The following is an 18,499-nucleotide window of genomic DNA, read 5'->3' as shown; positions in this document are numbered from 1 at the left end:
GGGAACAACATATATTGGCAGGGGAAGGATACACTAGGACTTCTCTCCTACAGACCATCTCTAACTGCTATAAATCTATATTTTCAAGGCCATTAACTAGGACACAGTAGGCACCACTAAAGTCTTTTTTCTTTAATGCATATTATGTATAAGGCCCTTCCTTTTTGGTTTTTATTTTTTCCCGGGGAATTTAATCAGTGTTTATTACTACAATAACAAAAACAGATGAAAATTGGTGCAAAAGCTATTGATTTTTCTGGGTAAATATTGGGGTTTATTTTGGTGGGTGGAAGGACAGGGGAAAAAAGTATTCAGTAGATTAATGCTTTGATGAACACAATTCAATGTGGTTTGCTGCAGAACTAAAACAACTCAAAACACAATGCCACCTCTCACTTTAAGAAAACAATACATCTCTAATCCCCAAATAAAATTTTTCATTTGAATAAACAGTTTACTGTTGTAGACTTAGAACTATTAGCCTATAAATATTTACATTTAATAATTGGGCCACACCATTTGCAGCGCATACACTCAACTTCATCCTTTTATCCTGTTTTTGTTTTTTAAAACTTTTGAATACTTCCTTGTGTTCTAGAACATGTTCTGATACAGATTTTCATTTTCTTCCCATTTTAGTGTTTCAAATCTGTGAACTGTTATCCGCTAACTGGTTAAAACGTGTACATGGTTGGCATGAGATTCATCAATACTCTCAGATGTGCACGCACTACAGAGCTTGCGTGCATGCCTGTTTGTTTATTGTGTGCATCTTCTAGACTAATACATAGCCTTATTTCAACAGGCAGCTTTGCATATACACCGACTACTGTATTATTGTAATACACATATTTCATGCAATGTATTGTATTTTCCTAATAAAACAAGTTATTTTATATATACATGAATGATACAAAAATAGGGTGAAAATCGGGGAGGGGAAGAATACTTTTTGTAAAACCCGGGATTTTTTTGGTAAAAATTGGTTTAAACTGAAAATGAAGGAGCTTAATTATGTGCCAGCTCTCATTGCATTTCAAATGGCTTTAAGAGATTTTGAAATAGTAAATGTTTTCCCCTCCCCCCATTTTTTGCAGTGTGTGGATGATCTGTTATTCATCTTGTTTGCTTATGTTTTTTCCTTATTACCAAAGAAAGTGTTGAAAAAAGCAGCAAGGCTAACGTGTACTGGCTGCCTCTACAAATAGCAGAAAATGAATGCTTCGAAAACAGCACATATTAGTCATTCTGGTTAGTGAAGAAAGCACCCAATTAACTTTTAGTATGTAATGTAGACACCTTCCCAAAGAAAACATGAACATGCTTTATAGACAGAAAGGGCCTGAGCCTGTACCATTGACATGAGTGGAAATTTTGGCATTAGCTTCAATGGGAGCAGGATCAGAGCCAGAGTTCTTAAAAACAGTAATGAAAGTTTAAGACATGATTCCAGAAAAACACAAGTCAAGGGAAAGTTATCATCAAGATGATTACTGCTGTCTAGTTTGTGTGAATTTGTGTTACGAAACAAGAGCAAAGGCCGTGAATGAAGAGTTAAAAAGTAGGAGAAGAACGTGTGTCCACTCACTTTAAAAGGTCAGTAGCCCAACCTAATCTTCACCAGCAGAGCTACTCAGACCCACAGGATCGCCAATGGGGGCTCAGTATGGGAAGTGGTCAAATAGCATTATAGCCATTGTCTACTAAAGGTAAGTCTTCTGCAAATACTGCTCAAACTATTTCCCTTTCTAGGAATTGTTTCTGGTCTGAGTTATGTATGTAACACAGAATTTCCATCAGAATTTGTATATAAAATACAGAAGTATAACTCACTGGATCAGCCTCTTTCAGGTTAGCCACCTCTCAAATGGGACCACATAGTGCATCATACTTCAATGGTCAAGAAGAGGGGAATACTGAAACAACAAATATTAATTTTAGGGAACACTGATTAGGCAATTTAGTGTCCCTCTCTCCTGCATACAAAAAAACAAGGAGAAGGATAAGCAGAAAAAGGAAAACCATCTTAAAGATACTTTTTCCCAGGCCCTCAAAACATTCAAGGGGATTAGGATTAGGATGTAAGGGAAGAATCAGTGATGCTCAAGATCCTCTCAAAATCTACAGTTGTACATACAGTCAAAGAAATGGAAGTTTCTGCTAAAATGATCAGCCACTAAATAATTTAATGTTATTTATATGGTCATCATTAGCCTTCAGGGACAATATGCTACAGAGGAAAAGGGGGCAGTTCACACTTCTTAGAGATAAGGGCAGAAATAATCTGCAAACTCAGTAAAATAGCACTTCTACTGGTCAGATTAAAAAAAAAATTTAAATCATTAGGACTATAAATAACTCAAATAAAAGCTTTGATTCAGCAGAAATTGATTGGGTCAAAAAGGAAGGCTAGTACACACCATTATTTACTAGCTCAGCCAAAGAAACTTCCCTTTTACATACAGGCACATTGTAATCTAGACACCCCTACATCACAACAAAATACTCACGGAGTTTTCATATCCGAAGGCTTCAGTTTTATGCTTGATCATTAAATTACAGTGTACACCGTCTGATTTGTTGTCAGGCACTGATATTTAGTCACCAGTGAGAAAATTACCTGAACTTCTTGTGCCTATTAAAAATTTAAAGCTAACAAGCAACATATGCCCCCTGAATACTTATACAGTAATAAATCCCACCTCAAACAGATGCATTACTGTATATATGGAAGCCTGAAAACTATTCTCCATAAGTAATAAGAACATAAAAACGGCCATATTGGGTCAGACCAAAGATCCATTTAGCCCAGTATCCTGTCCTCTGACAGTGGCCAATGCCAGGTGCCCCAGAGGGAATGAACAGAACAGGTAATCATCAAGTGATCCATCCTGTCGCCCATTCCCAGCTTCTTGCAAACAAAGGCGAGAGACACCATCCCTGCCCATCCTAGCTAATATGCATTGATGGACCTATCCTCCATGAATTTATCTAGTTCTTTTTTGAACCCTGTTATAGTCTTGGCCTTCACAACATTCTCTGGCAAGGAGTTTCACAAGTTGACTGTTCGTTGTGTGAAAAAATACTTCCTTTTATTTGTTTTAAACCTGCCGCCTATTAATGTCGTTTGGTGACCCCTAGTTCTTGTGTTATGAGAAGGCGTAAATACTTATTTACTTTCTCCACATCGGTCATGATTTTATTGATCTCTATCATATTCCCCCTTAGTCATCTCTTTTCCCAAGCTGAAAAGTCCCAGTTTTATTAATCTCTTTCATATGGCAGCCGTTCCATACGCCTAATAATTTTTGTTGCCCTTTTCCAATTCCAGTATATCTTTTTTTGAGATGGAGCAACCACATCTGCACACAGTATTCAAGGTGTGGGCATACCATGGATTTATATAGAGGCAATATGACATTTTCTGTCTTATGATCTATCCCTTTCCTAATGATTCCCAACATTTTGTTAGCTTTTTTGATTGCCGCTGCACATTGAGTGGATGTTTTCAGAGAACGATCCACAATGACTCCAAGATCTCTTTCTTGTGTGGTAACAGCTAATTTAGACCCCATCATTTTATATGTATAGTTGGGATTATGTTTTCCAATGTGCATTACTTTGCATTTATCAACATTGAATTTCATCTGCCATTTTGTTGCCCAGTCACCCAGTTTTGAGAGATCCTTTTGTAGCTCTTCACAGTCTGCCTGGGAATTAACTATCTTGAGTAATTTTGTATCATCTGTAAATTTTGCCACCTCACTGTTCAACCCTTTTTCCAGATCATTTATGAATATGTTGATTATTATGAATATCTGGGCCCAGTACAGACCCCTGGGAGACATCACAATTTCTCTCTCTCCAGTCTGAAAACTGATCATTTATTCCTACCCTGTGTTTCCTATCTGTTAACCAGTTATCAATCCATAAGAGGACCTTCCCTCTTATCCCATGACAGCTTACGTTGCTTAAGAGCCTTTGGGGAGGGACCTTGTCAAAGGCTTTCTGAAATCTTAGTACACTATATTCAATGGATTCCCCTTGTCCGCATGCTTGTTGACCCCCTCAAAGAATTCTAGTAGATTGGTGAGGCATGATTTCCCTTTACAAAAACCATGTTGACTCTTCCCCAACAAATTGTGTTCATCTAGGTGACTGACAACTTTGTTCTTTACTATAGTTTCAATCAGTTTGCTCAGTACTGATATCAGGCTTACCGGCCTGTAATTGCCGGGATCACCATTGGAGCCCCTTTTAAAAATTGGCGTCACATTAGCTATTCTCCAGTCATTTGGTACAGAAGCTAATCTAAATGATGGGTTACAGACTATAGTTAGTAGTTCTGCAATTTTTTGCATTTGAGTTCCTTCAGAATGCTTGGGTGAATACCATCTGGTCCTGATAACTTATTAGTTTAGTTTATCAATTTGTTCCAAAACCTCCTTTAATGACACCTCAGTCTGGGACAATTCCTCAGATTTGTCACCTAGAAAGAATGACTCAGGTTTGGGAATTTCCCGCACATCCTCAGCTGTGAAAACCAATGCAAAGAATTCATTTAGTTTCTCCACAATGGCCTTATCGTCCTTGAATGCTCCTTTAGCATCTCGATTGTCCAGTGTCTCCACCGGTTGTTTAGCAGCCTTCCTGATTCTGATATACTTAAATTCTTTGCTATTACTTTTTGAGTCTTTGGCTAGCTGTTCTTCAAATTCTTTTTTGGCTTTCCTAATGATATTTTTACACTTCATTTGCCAGAGTTTATGCTTTCTATTTTCCTCACTAGGATTTAATGATTTAAGGATTTTAATTTCCACTTTTGTGCTGGAAATGGCCCAACTTGATTATCATACACATTGTAAGGAGAGTAATCACTTTAGATAAGCTATTACCAGCAGGAGAGTGGGGTGGGGGGGAGAAAAAACCTTTTGTACTGGTAAACACCCATTTTTTCATGGTTTGTGTGTATAAAAAGATCTTCTGTACTTTCCACAGTATGCATCTGATGAAGTGAGCTGTAGCTCACGAAAGCTTATGCTCAAATAAATTGGTTAGTCTCTAAGGTGCCACAAGTACTCCTTTTCTTTTTGCGAATACAGACTAACACGGCTGTAACTCTGAAACCTTTTGAAAAGATACGTTTTTGCCTCTTCCTGCATCTTTTAACTTTGTTGATTAGCCACAGTGGCATTTTTTTGTTCTCTATGTTTTTTAATTTGGGGTATACATTTAAGTTGAGCCTCTATTATGGGTCTTTAAAAAGTTTCCATGCAGCTTGCAAGGATTTCACTTTTGGCACTGTACCTTTTAATTTCTGTTTCACTAACTTCCTCATTTTTGTGTAGTCTCCCTTTCTGAAATTAAATGCTACGGAGTTAGGCTGCTGTGGTGTTTTCCCCACCACAAGGATGTTAATATAATTACATTTACGGTCACTATTACCAAGTGGTCTAGCTAAAGTCACCTCTTGGACCAGATCCTGTTCTCCACTTAGGACTAAATCAAGAATTGCCTCTCCTCTTGGGGGTTCCAGGACTAGCTGCCGGATACCAGTCTAACAGGTTATACTGGCTATAGAATGACCGTGCTAATAGGGTACAGAATGTGAGCGAGGCCAAACAGCAAAAATTAAGAGGTTTGTACACCAATGCGAGGAGCCTAGGTAACAAAATGGAGGAACGAGAGCTACTGGTGCAGGAAGTGAAACCAGATATTAGAGGGATAACAGAAACATGGTGGAATAGTCGTCATGACTGGACTACGGGTATTGAAGGGTATGTGCTGTTTCGGAAAGACCGAAATAAAGGTAAAGGTGGTGGAGTAGCATTGTATATCAATGATGAGGTAGAATGTAAAGAAATAAGAAGCAATGGAATGGATAAGACAGAGTCCGTCTGGGCAAAAATTACACTGGGGAAGAAAACTATTAGAACCTCCCTTGGGATAGTGCCTGGGATGTGCTATAGACCGCTGGGATCTAATTTGGATATGGATAGAGCCCTCTTTAATGTTTTCAATAAAGTAAATACTAATGGAAACTGCACGATCATGGGAGACTAACTTCCCAGATATAGACTGGAGGACAAGTGCGAATAATAATAATAGTGGATGGATTCCTTCATCAAGTAGTTGCTGAACCGACTAGAGGGGATGCCATTTTAGATTTGGTTTTGGTGAGTAGTGAGGACTTCATAGAAGAAATGGTTGTAGGGGATAATCTTGATTCAAGTGATCATGAGCTTATTCAGTTCAAACTGAACGGAAGGATTAACAAAAATAAATCTGCGACTAGGGTTTTTGATTTCAAAAGGGCTGACTTTCAAAAATTAAGGAAATTAGTTAGGGAAGTCGATTGGACTGAAGAACTTATAGATCTAAAAGCAGAGGAGGCCTGGGATTACTTTAAATCAAAGCTTCAGAAGCTATCGGAAGCCTGCATCCCAAGAAAGGGGAAAAAATTCATAGGCAGGAGTTGTAGACCAAGCATCTCGGAGAGGTGATTAAGAAAAAGGAAAAAGCATACAGGGAGTGGAAGATGGGAAGGATCAGCAAGGAAAGCTACCTTATTGAGGTCAGAACAGGGATAAAGTGAGACAGGCTAAAAGTCAAGTAGAGTTGGACCTTGCAAAGGGAATTAAAACCAACAGTAAAAGGTTCTATAGCCATATAAATAAGAAGAAAACAAAGAAAGAAGAAGTGGGACCGCTAAACACTGAGGATGGAGTGGAGGTTAAGGATAATCTAGGCATGGCCCAATATCTAAACAAATACTTTGCCTCAGTCTTTAATAAGACTTAAGAGGATCTTTGGGATAATGGTGGCATGACAAATGGGAATGAGGATATGGAGGTAGATATTACCATATCTGAGGTAGAAGTGAAACTTAAACAGCTTAATGGGACTAAATCGGGGGGGCAGATAACCTTCATCCAAGAATATTAAAGGAATTGGCACCCAAAATTGCAAGCCCATTAGCAAGAATTTTTAATGAATCTGTAAACTCAGGGGCTGTACCGTATGATTGGAGAATTGCTAACATAATTCCTATTTTTAAGAAAGGGGGGAAAAAAGTGATCCAGGTAACTACAGGCCTGTTAGTTTGACATCTGTAGTATGCAAGCTCTTGGAAAAAATTTTGAAGGAGAAAGTAGTTAAGGACACTGAGGTCAATGGTAAATGGGACAAAATACAACATGATTTTACAAAAGGCAGATCGTGCCAAACCAACCTAATCTCCTTCTTTGAGAAAAGTAACAGATTTTTTAGACAAAGGAAACGCAGTGGATCTAATTTACCTCGATTTCAGTAAGGCATTTGTTACGGTTCCACTTGGGGAATTATTAGTTAAATTGGAAAAGATGGGGATCAATATGAAAATTGAAAGATGGGTAAGGAATTGGTTAATAGGGAGACTACAGCGGCTCCTACTGAAAGGTGAGCTGTCAAGATGGAGGGAGGTTACCAGTGGAGTTCCTCAGGGATCAGTTTTGGGACCAATCTTTTTATTACTGACCTCGGCACAAAAAGTGGGAGTGTGTGTTAGCCGACGGCCAAGGATGTTTGGTGAGGTGCCAGCTATGCCTGTTTATACCATCCGTGACTTTAACCGCTAGGACGTACTGTCCCTTCGCGGCGGGCAGCCCGGGCTAGGCTGACGGATGCCCCAAGGTCCTAACCACCCGTGACTTTAACTGCTAGAGCTCAGAGCTCCTTCGCAGCGGGCAGTCAATACTGACTGACAGGTGCCCCAATGGCAGCACTAAGAGCCTCTCCACACCCGTGACTTTAACTGCTAGAGCTCAGAGCTCCTTCGCAGCGGGCAGCCAGGATTGACTGACAGGTGCCCCAAGAGTTTGCCCCGTGGAGGCGGCACAACTCAACGCTAGGCTCTTAGTACTCTCACCTAATGGCCAGGCTTTAGAGCCAAAACAGCTGAGGTTCTTTAATTGTGTTGGCTGCTTTACAGTAAACCAGAGAAAACAAGTCAGGCTTATGCACAAATGGTTACCAAAATGTATTAAGCTAGATTCTAATCATGTGGTTACAAAATTGCTAGTGCCTACTTATTTAAATGTAGAGATGTTACACACACAAAGAAGTTACAAAACACACACACAAACACACACACAAACAAGTTACAAAACTGAAGCCACAATCCCAAAGAAAGAAAACAAAGTATAGAGCTCTATTTCAAAATATGTGTACACTAAAGATAGGAGATCAGGTGCGGGTGCTTCTTACCCTCCTTGCATCTCTTGATTCCAGCGGTGCCAAGCCAGGATCAGTCACTCAATTCCGCGGAAAGACAAATAAGGGACAAGGCATAGGGACCCTCTTAGCTGCAGAAGCCTTGGGAGGCTGTCACTTATCTGACCAGCAGATAGATAGTGAAAAGCACTCAAAAATCATGGTGCTGTAGGTCCCCTACTTATACCTCTGTACTCCTTTATTCTCTTTCTCCTTTCTTATGCCAAATTGAGGCTGGTCTGTCTGGGTGACGCCAGCTTTCGCAAGAGTAGTTTACACTTGCAAAGGAGAGAAACAATAAGTTTCGACTACTGGACATTTCTTTTATCAGGGTAAATATTTTCCCACCTAGGATGTTGGTGTGTGTGCATCACGCTATTTAGTAGGGGCTAAGAGCCATGTCTGTCACAGGGCCTCTGCCTGCTGTGAGCTTAATCGTCGTATCTGTTCCCAGAGGCACATTGTAGCAGCACACCTGTGCTTTCACAGCTTCAAAGGCTGTGCTGGAATATATGTTAAGTGCCCTGTTCCGGCTTCCTCCTGTGTTTCCAGCAATGCTGGTCGGGGGGGGGGGCGCTGTCTGTCTGGCTACAGTGTGCTAATAAAGTTTGTGGATGATACAAAGCTGGGAGGTATTGCCAATTTAGAGAAGGACCGGGATATCCTACAGGAGGATCTGGATGACCTTGTAAACTGGAGTAATAGGATGACATTTAATAGTGAGAAGTGTAAGGTCATGCATTTAGGGAGTAATAACAAGAATTTTAGTTATAAGCTGGGGACGCATCAATTAGAAGTAACAGAGGAGGAGAAGGACCTCAGAGTATTGGTTGATCACAGGCGACTATGAGCCGCCAATGTGATATGGCTGTGAAAAAAGCTAATGCGGTCTTGGGATGCATTAGGCGAGGTATTTCCAGCAGAGATAAGGAGGTTTTAGTACCGTTATACAAGACACTGGTGAGACCTCATCTGGAATACTGTGTGCAGTTCTTCAGGTCTCCCATGTTTAAGAAGGATGAATTCAAACTGGAACAGGTACAGAGAAGGGCTACTAATACGATCTGAGGAATGGAAAACTTGTCTTATGAAAGGAGACTCAAGGAGCTCGGCTTGTTTAGCCTAACCAAAAGAAGGTTGAGGGGCGATATGATTGCTCTCTATAAATATATCGGAGGGATAAATACCGGAGAGGGAGAGGAATTATTTAAGCTCAGTACCAATGTGGACACAAGAACAAATGGATATAAACTGGCCACCACAAAGTTTAGACTTGAAATTAGACAAAGGTTTCTAACCATCAGAGGAGTGAAGTTTTGGAATAGCCTTCCAAGGGAAGCAGTAGGGGCAAAAGACCTATCTGGCTTTAAGATTAAACTCGATAAGTTTATGGTGGAGATGGTATGATGGGATAACATGATTTTGGTAATTAATTGATCTTTAAATATTCATGGTAAATAGGCCTAATGGCCTGTGATGGGATGTTAGATGGGATGGGATCTGAGTTACTACAGAAAATTCTTTCCTGGGTATCTGGCTGGTGAATCTTGCCCATATGCTCAGGGTTTAGCTGATCACCATATTTGGGGTCGGAAAGGAATTTTCCTCCAGGGCAGACTGGAAGAGGCCCTGGAGGTTTTTCGCCTTCCTCTGTAGCATGGGGCACAGGTCACTTGCTGGAGGATTCTCTGCTCCTTGAAGTCTTTAAACCACGATTTGAGGACTTCAATAGCTCAGTCATAGGTGAGAGGTTTTTCGCAGGAGTGGGTGGGTGAGATTCTGTGGCCTGCGTTATGCAGGAGGTCGGACTAGATTACCATAATGGTCCCTTCTGACCTTAGTATCTATGAATCTAATCTCCCTGAGCATTTCACAGTCACTATTTCCATCCTGGTCAGGTGGTCAGTAATATATCCCTACTGCCAGCATGGAATTACTACCCCCAGAGATTCTAGGGTACAGTTTGGTTCATTTAAGATTTTCCTTCATTTGATTCTATGTTTTCTTTCACATATAGTGCCACACCCCCACCAGCGTGACCTGTTCTCTCCTTCCGATATATTTTGTACCCTGGTATTATGGTGTCCCACTGATTATCCTCATTCCATCAAGTTTCTGATATGCTTATTATATCAATATCCTCATTTTATCCTCATATGAGGCACTCTAGTTCACCCATCTTATTTAGACTTCTAACATTTGTATATAAGCACTTTAAACACTTGTCACTTTTTTGCTGTCTGCCATTACATGATGTAATTGAATGAGACTTTTTCATTTGACTGTTTTTCATCAGATCCTACCCGTATTTTATCATCTTCCATCTTCTTCTCCATTAATCAATCCTCCCCTAAGGGATGTCTCTGTCCGAACCACGTGCTCCTCCCCACCTGTCGGCTTTCCCTCAGCCCTTAGTTTTAAGACTGCTCTATGACCTTTTTAATTTTAAGTGCCAGCAATCTGTTTCCATTTTGGTTTAGATTGGGCCCATCCTTCCTGGATAGGCTCCCCCTTTCCCAAAAGTTTCCCCAGTTCCTAATAAATCTAAATCCCTCCTCTCTACACCATTCTCTTATCCACGCACTGAGACCCTACAGTTCTGCCTAAGCGGCCCTGTGCGTGGAACTGGAAGCATTTAAGAGAATGCTACCATAGAGGTCCTGGACTTCAATCTCTTACCTTGCAGCCTAAATTTGGCCACCAGGACCTCTCTCCTATCCTTCCCTATGTCATTGGTACCTACATTGATACCACGACCACCGGCTCCTCCCCAGTATTACACATAAGTCTATCTAGATGTCTCAAGAGATCTGCAACCTTTGCACCAGGCAGGCAAGTCACCAGGCAGTTCTTCCAGTCATCACAAACCCAGCTATCGATGTTTCTAATGATCGAATAGCCCATTACTAATACCTCTCTCTTCCTAATAATGGGAGTTCCCTCCCCTGGAAAGGTATCCAGTGCAAGAAGACACCACATCATCTGGAAGAAGGGTCCCAACCAGTGATGAGCTGCCAAAATCTTAACAACCGGTTCCCTATAAAAAGTTCTGATTTAAGGGATGTGCCCCAGTATGTATTTTTTGTAACAGTTACCATACGTCCGTATTTTCCCAGGAGGAAATTTAAAAATTCCTCCCGGACGGTGATTTAAGAACCAAAAAGCCTGACCTGTCCGGGAAAATACAGATATATGTTAACCCTGCCTAAAGTTCTTTTTTAAAAAGATGGGCCTGAACTAGAAATGAGCTCCGTTTCACATATGTAGGTCCCCACCACTCCCTGGGGGTGTGCTAGGGTGACCAGATGTCCCGATTTTATAGGGACAGTCCCAATTTTGGGGTCTTTTTCTTATATAGGCTCCTATTACCCCCCACCAGCGGTCCTGATTTTTCACACTTGCTGTCTGGTCACCCTAGGGTGTGCACATGTGTGGGTCCCAACTGCTCCCTGCCCCCCTCATTGAAGCAGGTGTGCAGGGTTACTGCCCTGGGAACTGCAGGGCACCAGCGGGGCCAGCCGGAGACAGGGACGTGGGGCAGGGCTAGCTGGTGGCAGGGGGTGCAGGGCTGGCTGCAGGCCAGGGCAAGGGGTGCAGAGCTGGCTGGAGAAAGGAGGGTGTGGGGTTGGCTGGAGGCAAGGGGGTGTGGGGCTGGCTGCGGGCAGGGCAGGGGGTGCGGGGTTGGCTGGAGACAGGGCAGGGGCTGACTGAAGGTAGGGGCTGGCTGCAGGCAAGGCAGGGGGGTGCAGGGCTGGCTGCGGGCAGGGGCTGGCTGCAGGCAGGGCAGGGGGGTGCAGGGCTGGCTGGAGACGGGCTGGCTGCGGGCAGGGCAGCGGGTGCAGCAAGGGCTGGAGACAGGGGCTGGCTGCGGGCAGGGCAGGGGGTGCATGCAGCAGGGGTTGGCTGGATACAGGGCAGGGGATGCAGCAGGGGCTGGCTGCAGGCAGGGAGTGCAGGGCTGGCTGGAGACAGGGCAGGGGGTGCGGGAGTGGCTGGAAAGAGGGGCAGGCTGCAGGCAGGGTCTGGCTTCGGGGGTGCCTGGAGACAGGGGGTGCAGGGCTGGCTGGAGACAGGGCAGGGGGTGCTGGGGTGACTGGAGGCAGGGGGTGTGTGCGGCAGGGGCTGGCTGCAGGCAGGTGGTGCGGGTGTGGCTGGAGACAGGGGCTGGCTGCAGGCAGGGGGTGCGGCAGAGGCTGGCTGCAGGCAGGGTGGTGGGTACTCACGGGGAGAGCAGCAGGACACAGCCCAGGCCCCACCAGGCAGCATTGGGAGCCCCAGGGCCACGGGAGCAGCAAGAGGGCTTGTGCCCAGGGCCAGGCAGCAACCCACATGGCTCCCACAGCGCAGCGCCCCCGGCAGCTGGAGGAGGAATTACATCACTTCCGGGCCGGAGCCCATCAAAGCCTCAGCACCCCCTGCAGGGAAGCGGGTTAACAACCGGTTCTAAAACTGCTTCAAAATTTAACAACCGGTTCGCGCGAACTGGCTCCAGCTCACCACTGGTCCCAACTATGGGATCATTTCCCTCTGCTCCAGCTGTATGTTCTTCTTCCCTGAGATGTTTATCCTCCTCAATAGCACAGAGGCTGTCAGACTGGGTGTGGGACTGTTCTACTGTGTCCCGGAAAATCTCATCTATGTACCTCTGTCTCCCTTAGCTCCTCCAGTTCAGCCACTCTGGTTTACAAAGCCTGTACACGGTCTCTGAGGGCCAGGAGCTCCTTGCACCGAATGTCAAGGTTCCTTCCCCACTCTGAACTCTAGGGTACAGATGTGGGGACCTACATGAAAAAACCTCCTAAGCTTATTATTACCAGCTTAGGTTAAAACTTCCCCAAGGTACAAACTATTTTTCCTTTTGTCCCTGGACTTTATTGCTGCCACCACCAAGCGTCTAACAAATATAACTGGGAAAGAGCTCACTTGGAAACGTCTTTCCCCCAAAAATCCCCCCAAGCCCTACACCCCCTTTCCTGGGGAAGGCTTGATAAAAATCCTCACCAATTTGCATAGGTGAACACAGACCAAACCCTTGGATCTTAAGAACAATGAAAAAGCAATCAGGTTCTTAAAAGCAGAATTTAAATTGAAGAAAAAGTAAAAGAATCACCTCTGCAAAATCAGGATGGTAAATACCTTACAGGATAATCAGATTCACAACACAGCCATTTAAACAAAAGAGAATCCATCGCATATCTAACTAGATTGCTTACTGACTTTTTACAGGAGTTCTGACCTGCATTCCTGCTCTGGTCCCAGCAAAAGCAACACACAGGCAGAGACCCCCTTTGTTCTCCCCCCCACTCCAGCTTTGAAAGTATCTTGTCTCCTCATTGGTCATTTTGGTCAGGTGCCAGCGAGGTTATCTTTAGCTTCTTAACCCTTTACAGGTGAAAGGGTTTTTCCTCTGGCCAGGAGGGATTTAAAGGTGTTTACCCTTCCCTTTATTTTTATGACTGGGCAGGTATTCGTACATGCTGCGTTGGGTGCAATAAACTGGACAGCCCCCCATTCTGTTGCTGAACTTCTGCCTGCATTATCTTTTTACTCCTGAAGCTCGTTCTTTTGTTGTTCTTTTTTATTAGGGGGTGTTTTGGGTTTTAAGTTTAAAGAATGGTAAGTATCTAGCCCCTGCAAAACACACACACACACACACTCCCTGTGTAAACTCCCTCGCAAAACTCCCATTAGCCATTCCTGTTCACAACGCCTCTGGTCACTAAGGAGCAGGTTTTTTAAAGCCCTGGTCTTCCTAGGTAGCCCACCCCCTGGTTAAGGGTTGATGGGTGCAAAAAGGCTTAGGGATCAAAGTCTTGTTAAGAAGCTCTCAGCCTTGCCTAGGTCATCTGTATTGGACATAGGCTTTTGCTTCAGTTCACAGTTTGACATGACTGTTTGTTTGCAGCTCTTTTTCCAATACATTTTAATTGGTTTACATGTCCTGGTGGACACCAACTTCTTCCTCTAACCCACTTGGTTGGATTACTCATTGCAAATAATTTATCTAACAAATGTAGGCCTTTCTCTTTTCCCAAATTATTTATGGATAAATTATTCAAAATAAAAGCTGCTTTGACAGGACCACCAGAACATATACTCTCAGATACTGTGCTACTGTCATTTTTGGGAAACCTTTGCATGCCAGAAACCTTCTTGTAAATAAAAAGCTTGTTTACCTGGATGTTCAAAAATAAAGGGTCATGCATACCAGCAAAGCAAGTCAGTAGGATTTATTTGCAAGAACACTCAGGGATACTTTTTATGGGGTCACAAGTAGAACTGGAGGAATCATGGTGCCAGATTTCCTTAATTCTCTTGCTATTGAAGAAAGCTTATCTGAAATGCAACAAGGCTAGTAATTTGTTCCTCTCTATATCTGAAAATTTGAGATTTTTGTTTAAAACAAAACACAAACAAAAAAACAACATGCTGCACACAAACTCACTCTTTTGTTTGCCTTTCAGCACATGAACCACTTGCACCCCAGTCGGCTCTACCCCCAGCTACGATGGGTTTGTATCTTGTTCAGCTGGCTAGGTAGATCACTCCCAAAAGCCTTGTTGCACTCAGTACCATCAAGCAATATTTATGTCATTGCTTTTACACTTGAAGCGTTCTCATGCCTTAGAAGAGGAATGCTTAATATCCCTGAAGCTCAATAACTGTACACAAGTCTGACTGCTCTAAAGTGTCCAATAACTTCAACACCCATACTGTCTTCCTGGTGGTGAGCTATGGTTTTGTCCATTTTGACATTGTTTTTTTTAAAAGTGATATTCAATTAAGCTGCCCCATGACCCACTTTCATCCCAGGGGTGTAAAACCTTATGTAAAATAAATAATTACAAGAGACATTTTGGGGAAATGAGTAAAAGTATTTGGCCAATCAAGACTTAGGGTTGGTCTACACTACACAGTTAAATTGACATAAGGCAGTTTATGTCAACCTAATTACGTCAGTGTTTACATTACAGCCTGCCTCCCACTGATGTAAGTGCCCTACTACACAGACATAACTCCACCTCCACGAATGGCATAAGGCTTACAAGCTTAAGCTTACATAAGGCTTATGTTGGCGTAGTTAGGGCGACACAGTGTCTGTGTAGACATTGCGTCCCTTACATTGGCTGTCTTGTCAATTTCATGGCAGGAGCCATGAAAAAAAAACAAACTCCACAAGAAAGCCCCTGCTCCCCTGGATAGCTGGACCCAACACCCAGCTGTGAGTCAGGATGAGAAGCCCAAGCAGTCCCCCGCTCTCTGGGAGCCCCACAGCCTTGCCAATTTCAGGGCTCACTAAGCTGTGAAATTGACAAGGCTACCTGGCTCCAACAGAGAAGCTGGACCCCGCTTCCCAGTGGTGAGAAGCCATGTGTGGCTCCCTCTCTGCTCCTGGCAGGGCATGGGGAGCAGGCAGCCCACCTGAAGCCTGTGAACCTGTAGGGCAGCCAGGCTCCCTACGCTGCCCCTCGGAGGTCAGTGGAAGCATTCCTTGTGAGGACACACAGCACTGACGCAAGGAGAATAGTGTGGACATTACTGCAATGGCTGTAAGGTTGACTTAAAATGTCAGTGTCTCTCTACACTACAGATCTAATACCCAACTCTCAAGATGCCAATTTTTTCAGCTAATTGTTTCTCCAATGACGGTAGTGCTTTAGCTTCACTGACCTGGTTTGCTAAACCATGCCATGCATTTATGGTTTCCCCTGAGAAAAAAAGCTTTCTGGAATCTGTTTTTAATTGGTTGCTCTACAGTTTCCGTGTAGGTCTCTATCTTAGTATTTGCTTTACAGTGAAAAGATTAACTAGTGGGTTTTACATCACCAATGCCTACTTAAACTTGTATAGTCATTTCCCCCATTTTTCCCTCTTTGGAGAACAACAGTGTCATGTTAAAGATTTCCCAGCTCATTCATCCATCCTGGCACCAGCTTTTATAGGCTTCATATCCTTATACTGGCGATGATGAGAACAGAGCATAATTAGAACAGCGCCATTCCTTCTGTAATTGGAAACAATAATGGATGTTTGGCTATGTAAAACCCTATAGTCAGAGACTTGTAACACAGCTGTAAAAACTCATTGAAGCAAGCGAGCATATAAGGTCATTGTGGAGTTATGTAGGGATTTTCTCCCCAAAATTCAAATATATATAATTGGTTCAACCACTGTAAAGTTATATAGCTCTTTTTTTTTTTAAATTTGCCTGTTTAAAAAGAATTCATTCACAAATTCAATTAAAAAGTAATTAAATTGGTTTTTAATGGAGCATAATCATTTAAAAGAAAACATACTAGGACAAAGTCTTTTTACTATGGTCAAGATGGTGCTTCAGAATCAGCCATTGTTGATGCACAGTACATTTTTAACCCATCTTCCAAAAGGATTGTGTACATGGCCAGCTGTCTATCAGGTCAACAATCCATGATCCTATTAAAGATTTAGTCAACAATATGTAATCAGAATGAGGGGTTCATTTAGGTCGAAGAGGAGTTTTAAATCCTCTTCCAAAAATATGTAAGCTATTCAAATGAAACTACATATTAAAAACAATGTTAAGTGTCTGCCTTCTGCTTGAGAAACTCTGGGAAATTCAGAGTTAAGTATGGCAATTCAATTCTAAATTAATTCCCTTAGCTGCATGATATTCTAGTAGATCAATAGTGCCCATCTTTTGGTAGAACTGTGGAATTTCAGGGCTAATCTGTTTAGACAAAAATTTCTGCTGTTCTAGCTCTGTTTGTCACTATCTTACTGGCAGGGCTATTACTGCCGAACTGCAAAAAAGCACACTGTGTTGCCCAACACGCTTCCAAATGCTTTGTAGCAGGGTGGATTTGATTTAAATCACTAGTCAGAAAGACTTGATTTAATTATGGAGTTTTACATAAAAGTGCCTTCTTGTTGGTTGTTATAACCTTAATACATATTCTTCACAGGTAGAGGAACTTCATTAAAATATTCCCAAACTGGGTCTCTTTTATGGCGTGCTGCCATTATAGGTTTTCCCTTCTAGTGAGAGAATGGTATGGTAGATCTAAAATCAATGAAGGCTACACTCAGAAAGACTTCTGGAATATGCTGCTCAAACAGTTTCACTTTTGTTTTAACTGCCTGTCCCTCCCTTCTCACATTTATCTCTAGACTTCTTCCCCTTGTCCAGATCTATTCTGCCTCCAACAATCTTGTATTCGTTGAACTTTCTGGAACTTTGCACTTTTAGAGAGAGGTAAGGGATTGACTCGTACACAAATCTGAAGAGGGACAATAGGGTTGAGGTCTGTTATTTCTCACTTCTATATATTTAATTTATTTATTTAAAAACATTTTTGCTGTTAACAAGCATGTTATCTCTGGAGAGACAAATCCACAGTTTGAGAACTGCAAAACTAAGCATCTCTGATGGTATCGTCTAGACTGAGCACTGAGTCCCATTGGGTAGACAGAAAGATTAACCTAAATAATCTACACAGAAGCCCCTGGAACCCCATAAGATTGGGTCGCTAATCCATGAACTATTGGAACTCGTTTACAAAACTTTTCTTAAACATTACATGAATATATTGTCTCATTCTACAGAATTAATAATCCCTATTCCATGATGAGATATCGGAGCTATAATGTATCTTAATTAAAACTATGTTTAGATATACTTTTTGAGGGAAAAACTTTTTCTCAAAAAAATCTGATTTTTTTTACATTTTTTTTTAAATCATTGATTTTTATCCACCCAGCTTTGTAGGGATGGCCCCTTCTGAACCATATACAACATTTCAGGATTATAAAACTCTAAGCATTTCATGTTACTCATAGGAACATCAGAATGGCCATACTGGGTCAGAATAATGGTCCATCTAGCCCAGTATCCGGTCTTCCGACAGTGGCCAGTGCCAGGTGCCCCAGAGGAAATGAACAGAACAGGTAATCATCAAGTGATCTATCCCCTGTTGCCCATTCCGCTAGGAAAACCATCCCTGCCCATCCTGGCTAATAGCCATTGATGGACCCATCCTCCATGAATTTATCTAGTTCTTTTGTGAACCCTTTTAGGTGTCTTGGCCCTCACAACATCCTCTTACAAGGAATTCTACAGGTTGACTATGCGTTGTGTGAAAAAATACTTCCTTTTATTTGTTTTAAACCTGCTGCATATCAATTTCATTTGGTGACCTCTAGTTCTTGTGTTATGAGAAGGAGTAAACAACACTTCCTTATTTACTTTCTCCACATCTGTCATGATTTTATA

At 42.3% G+C, this 18,499-nt stretch overlaps 1 long non-coding RNA gene across 1 annotated transcript in view; it reads right to left on the bottom strand.

Moving 5' to 3' along the window:
• Nucleotides 1-1,834: 1,834 nt before the first annotated feature.
• LOC140911567 (uncharacterized) overlaps nucleotides 1,835-18,499 on the bottom strand; it is a 29,667-nt gene continuing 13,002 nt past the window's right edge. Inside the window, exon 3 of the long non-coding RNA XR_012159046.1 lies at nucleotides 1,835-1,916. This is a non-coding gene — a long non-coding RNA (uncharacterized LOC140911567). The remainder of the gene's footprint in view (nucleotides 1,917-18,499) is intronic.

The sequence above is a fragment of the Lepidochelys kempii genome, chromosome 5, assembly GCF_965140285.1.
Source record: "Lepidochelys kempii isolate rLepKem1 chromosome 5, rLepKem1.hap1, whole genome shotgun sequence".
Classification (NCBI taxonomy): domain Eukaryota; kingdom Metazoa; phylum Chordata; order Testudines; family Cheloniidae; genus Lepidochelys; species Lepidochelys kempii.
The sequence above is the reverse complement of the archived record's forward strand: the minus strand, read 5'-3'. Positions and strand labels throughout refer to the sequence as shown.